Genomic DNA, 6,042 nt, shown 5'->3' with positions numbered 1-6,042 from the left:
TTAAAAGAACAATAATTCTTATTCAAGTAAGATTTAACCTAAATCTACTAAGGTAATTTATTCCATCAATAGGTCAAGAAAGAAAAGTAATAAGAAAACCATAATGTTAACTTCATAGACGGTAAAATGTCTTAAGAAAATTTAATTTCTATTCTTGATAAAAGATTATTCATAAATTTTTAAAAATTCATTCTTAACACAAATAACATTTATCTCACTAATATATACAGCTTCAGGTATTATGAGGAAATAATAGAAACATCTCATTAAATAGAAGAGTAAGTCTTCCTGGTTTTACCACTAACATTCAAAATTATTTTAGAATTCCTTGCCAATTCAATAAATAAAGAAAAAGGAAAAAGAGTTATGGATACTGGAAAGAAAAAAAAATATTTGCTGATTTTGAAATTATCCTCTTAGAAATATGAAAAAATAAATAAATAAAAATAAAAATGATTAGAGATAATTCTCTCCTCCAAAGTGTTCCTCTAGTTAAAGACAGAAGAAACCAACTGTTTCTGATAAGCAATATAATTATATTTAAAATCAAGATGTACCCTATAAATACCCTTTCTCTCCTCCCCAACACAAATTTATTCTGAGTGCCAGATCATATTTTAATTAAGGAGAGATTAATTTTTTGATTCTGACTCCATTTTGAAAAGTAAATATCATTGGGGTGCCTGGGTGGCTCAGTCAGTTAAGCATCTGCCTTCAGCTCAGATCATGATCCCAGGGTTCTGGGATGGAGCCCCATGTCAGGCTCCTGGCTCAACAGGGAGCCTGCTTTCCCTCTCCACCCCCTGCTCATTCTGTCTCTTCTCTCTCTCAAATAATAAAAATAAAGTCTTAAAAGATTAATTAAATATTATTTGCATTTTTCTTTTTATAAATCAAATACATATGCATTTAAAAAATTTTAAATACAGATAAACAAAAATTAAGAAGTAAAAATTACCCATAAACCACAGAAAACCACCATATTCTGAAATACATACACCACTTATTCTGGTGTGTGTACACCATACATAATTCTGTATAATTAATCTCTTGCCTATATAAACTTTTATCATATAAAGTTAAAATTTAGTCTTTTGTTTTTCTCATTGTGGTAGGTTGAATAATGGTCCCCAAAGATAAGCTAGGTCCTAATCCCTGGAACCTATGAAATGTTACCTTATACGTCAAAAGGGACTTTGCTGGTATGATTAAGTTAAGGATCTTAAAATGGTGAAATCATCTTGGTTTATCCACATGGGCTCTAAATGTATTCACAACTGTCCTTATAAGACGAAGGCAGAGAAGAAGACACAGAGGCTCCATGGATGTCAACTAACTGACAATGGCAAAATCACTCAGCCTGTGCCATGCCTTTCTTTTTTCACAAAAGGATCCCCAAAAAGAGAAGGAAAGAAAAAAATTGCCAAAATGGAATTAGTGTCATGATAAGAAAAATGACATTAAGAGAGTTTCTTGTGATAAGTCCATCCATCCATCTGTCCATCTATTCGCCCATCCACTCATCCATCCATCCATCCATCCATCCATCCATCTATCCATCCATCTATCCATCCATTCAACAAATATTTATTTGGTGCCTCATATGTACCAGGCACTGGGACCACCATATAGAACCAGAAAGCCAGATCTCATCTTACAGTTACAATGCAGTGGGAAAGGTGACATCGCAATTAATCACAAGAATGTATCATTACAAATTATAATAAAAGCTATGATAAAAGGAAAAGTTTGGATGAGATTATATTGAGGACTCACTTTAGATCGGGGTGGCAGTAGAGGTAGTCAAGAAAAGTTTCTCTTGAGAGGCAGTATTCGTGTTGTCCAGCTGAGGTAAATATGCTAAGGGACTAAAAGAATACACAGGTATGACTGCAGAAGTAGTCACTAATCCTGAAAAACACAGAGAATATAAGAAGGGAGGGAGGAAAATGTACACATCTCTAAAAGTGGAGGAAATGTGGAGTCTGGAAACTGCAGAACAAAAAGTGAAAAGCTCTGAGTATGAGAAAAGAAAGAGGCTGTCCTAGTGAGCTCAGGGAGAAGGCAAGCAAAGGAAACTCACGCAAGCACTCACTCCTGCTCTTTCGAGTCCTGTGTAAGTCCACAAGCTCACTCTGAGTCTCTTACTGAGAGACCGAATCTCCTAAGATTTACTGCTGAGTTGGGTATGTTTAAAGCCTCCAGAGCAACTTAGCATCACAAACCCTTCTAGGTTCCTTCCATTTGTTGCCTGTGTCTTCTCTGGCTGAAGTGATTTTCAACTCTACATTTATGGAAAGAACAACAACTTACGTCCTTTTCAAGGGCCGTTGTTGTTATGACTTATATCCTCTTACTTCATGGAAAAGAACCATACCATGGTCTAACCCTACTGGCCCAAGTCAGAACTGCAAGGTGACCCTGACCAATAGATTCACTTCCTCACAACTTTTATCCTCTCTGCTTTTTTGATATATATGTAATTTAAAAGTTTTCTAGTAGCCATATTTTTAAAAGTAAAGAAAAAAAAGAAACAAAATGAACTTTAATAACATTTTTCATCTAACCCAATTCTATGGACTAAACATGCCTCCTCAAAAATTCATATATCAAAGCCTAATCCTCAATGTGTTGGTATTTGAAAGGGAGCATTTGGGAGGTACTTAGGTACAAAGGCAGAGCCCGTCATGAATGGGATTAGTCCCTTTATAAAAGAGACACCAAGAGCTCCCTTGACCCTTCTGCTATGTGAGATTACAGTGAAGAGACTATCATCTATAAACCAGGAAATGGGCCCTCACCAGATATCAGATCTGCTGGTGCTTTGATCTTGGACTTCCAAACCTCCAGAACTGTGATAAATAAATGTTTGCTGTTTATAAATTACTCAGTTTGTCATATTTTATTATAACAGCCTGAGTGGACTAAGGTATAGATATATCCAAAATATTTCAACATTAATCAATAAAAAACTGTTAATGAAATATTTCACTATTGCATTCTCTCTCTCCCCTTCTCTCTCTCTTTCTTTACTAAGCTTTTGAAATCCAGTGTGCATTTTTCACTAAATGCATGTCTCAATTCATACTGTCCATACTTCAAATCCTCAATAGCCATCTGTGGCTAGAGGTTGCTATACCGGACAGCACAACTAATACACTGTAACTTACTTTTATGTACTAGAAAATTTTAGAAGTCGAATGTATTAAGATTTTTAAACAAAAGTTTGAAATGGCTTCTTCAAAGCAGTATACTGAACATCTGGCTCATAGGAAAATGCAGCCCCTCTCATCAAGACAAAGAAAGTCCTCTGATAAACCATGTGATTTCAGGCAGTGCCACTGGATTGTACCATGCCAGGATACTCTACTGCTGTGGTGGAGCCCAAGTAACTGGCCAAGTTTTGATTTTAGGGGTGAGAAGACAAGTCACTCTGACAAAAGCAACCCTAAATACAGTGCCTTGGTGCAAAAAAACTCCACATTACTCACTTCTTTAGCATAATACATTGCAAATGTCAGTCACAAAGCAACTTTTACCTAGACACTCTATATATTAAGTCATCATCAGCTAATAGGGCATTTGTTTCAATTTCTTCATCAGATTATACATTTAATTTTATAGGACAGAATAATAGTACATGGTAATGTACAGTTTGCAAGTATTTTTCTATCATTATCTTATTTAATCCTAATATAATCATGCATCCTTGCACTGGGAGAAAAGGACAAGAAAGCAGTAAGTCTTGTTGGGAGTACCAGATCATGAGATATCCCCTAGTTCTAATTAAATGACAGACATATGAACCATCATTAATGCAAGTTTTTTTCCCCCACATATATCAAGATTTCCAAACTTAGAGGGAAGAAAAATATTTCTTAGCTCATTAGCATATGTTAACATAAAATAGGTGTTACTAGTTTTTTTTCCTGCTAATGTCCAAACAACAACCGTGGTAACCAAAGAGAAAGTTAAAAATAGGTGAAACTTCATTTTTAATAACATTAAAGTTGGAAGTCTCTCTCAGAGAAAGTGGACATTATTGACAGTCATTTTTACTTTCATCAAGACTGTGGTTCTAAAGAATTTAGTCTTGTGAAGCAGGTAAGAGTGGAAAGCTTTATCTGGATGCTATATTCGTGAGCTAGAAGCCCCTGTTTTCTTTCTGTCACCATTTCTCCATCACCTATTATGGGAGTGCTTAGACATTTTGACAAGGGTGTTATTTCACAATGAAACCTTACAAAAGGGAGGAAGAATATTTCAAAAAATATGATGAAAACATCCAAGGTCATTATGCTCCTCATTCCTTTGTACTGAATTTATTTCCTTCTGGTATTTTGCTGTGCACACAAAAAAATTTCAATGTAGAAGAAATTCAAAAGCTCCTCTCTCACCAAAAACATAAAATCTTTAAAAATCATATCTTTCCCCAGTGCCTTGATTTGTTTTAAGAAAAACAGAATCAAATATTTAAAAATTCATTCTAAGGGCATCAGTCATACAAGTCTTATTTAATAAAAATTACGTATGGCAAGTATAGCACCCACATTTAAGAAGAAGGTCTAGTCAGCACAGAAGAGCTACCATCTCTTAAAATAGTTATCACCATATTCATAAATCATCTCACTAATATCTGTACTTTTCCTTTGTGGCTCAGTATATCGGGCCACATATGCACTGCACGCACACACATACACACACAATTCTTGATCATACCTTTTGAAAGGTCCTGTTGACTATGGCTTGTGCATGGGAAGTAGTGAGGGACTGCCTAATGAGAGCTTAGCCTGAAAACAGATAGACATGGGGGGGTTCAGGACCAGCAATATGCAGGAAAACCCTGCTTATTGTGAAGTGGTTAGCAAAGCAGAGGAATCAAGCATCCCCAAAGTTAAATTTCAGTGAGTTGCCAAAATGGTATAAATGGAAAGATAGTGCAATGAACAGGTGTCAAAACAGAATAAAATGAAACAAGCTCAAGAACCAAGTGAGTTAATAATAGTCAGTATGGGAATTAATCTGGTGAGGACGCACAGCCAGTCTGCCATTGTATCTTTTGGGCATGGCTTGTCACTGGGTTGGACTGAGGACACGTCTTTTAGAGCAGTATTTTTCCAAACTGTACTGGGCATAGATTTACCCGAGAAACTTGTTAAAATGTAGAATCTGATCATTCTGATTCAGTAGGTCTGTTGTCAGGAGGAGACTCTGCATTTCTTACAAGCTCCCAGGTGCTGTTGGTGCTGCTCTTTTTTTTTTTTTCTTTTTTTTGCTATTAAGACATTATAAAAAATGAAAAAGTTTAATGTGCACGTATATTTGCAAACAGACACAGTACACTCCAAACAATTGATATAATTTTACTATCATTATTACATAATGCAGCATACAAGGTTACTGAGGTGTGGTGTTTTTTGTTTTTAGTGTATTCTTTTCTGGAGAAATGCTCACCAAATTCACAAGCAAGAACTGGTTAGGTGATCATTTACTGCTGTTTACTAGTACTAGTAAACAGTCCAGGGGAAACCTGTTTTCTGGTAGATTAAGTCTGAATGGTTCTGCTACTACCCTTTATATTGCTTATTTCCTCCAAAGCCCAATTTTGCACGTTGCATTCTTAATTAAGTGACCATACCCTTTTAGATGTACTGTCATCATTTTTCATAGTTTTCCCCCATGGTTAAAAAAAAAAAAAGAGAGAGAGAGAGAGAGAGAATCACTTAAAATATTTCTTGGTGCCTAAAAAAGAGAATTTCCCTAAACATACAGATATAATCACTTTTTTTATCTTAAGCTAATTTCCATGGTGACTTGTCTCTCCTTTTATATATAAGCAGTCTTCTTTAATAAATATTAATTAGGAAAATGATGCCAACAGATATTTACAGAGGGGTCAATCTATGCTGGGAAAAGAAAAAAAGGTAGCCAATGATATGTAATTCCCTGGCAAGTTACCTTTGCCTTCGGGCACTTGCAACTATACCCTATACTCTTGTTCAGAAGTTGAGCAGATTTGCTGTTTTATGTGCCTTCTAGATT

This window comes from Vulpes lagopus, chromosome 7 (assembly GCF_018345385.1).
Source record: "Vulpes lagopus strain Blue_001 chromosome 7, ASM1834538v1, whole genome shotgun sequence".
Lineage (NCBI taxonomy): Eukaryota > Metazoa > Chordata > Mammalia > Carnivora > Canidae > Vulpes > Vulpes lagopus.
Note: the sequence above shows the minus strand (reverse complement) of the source record.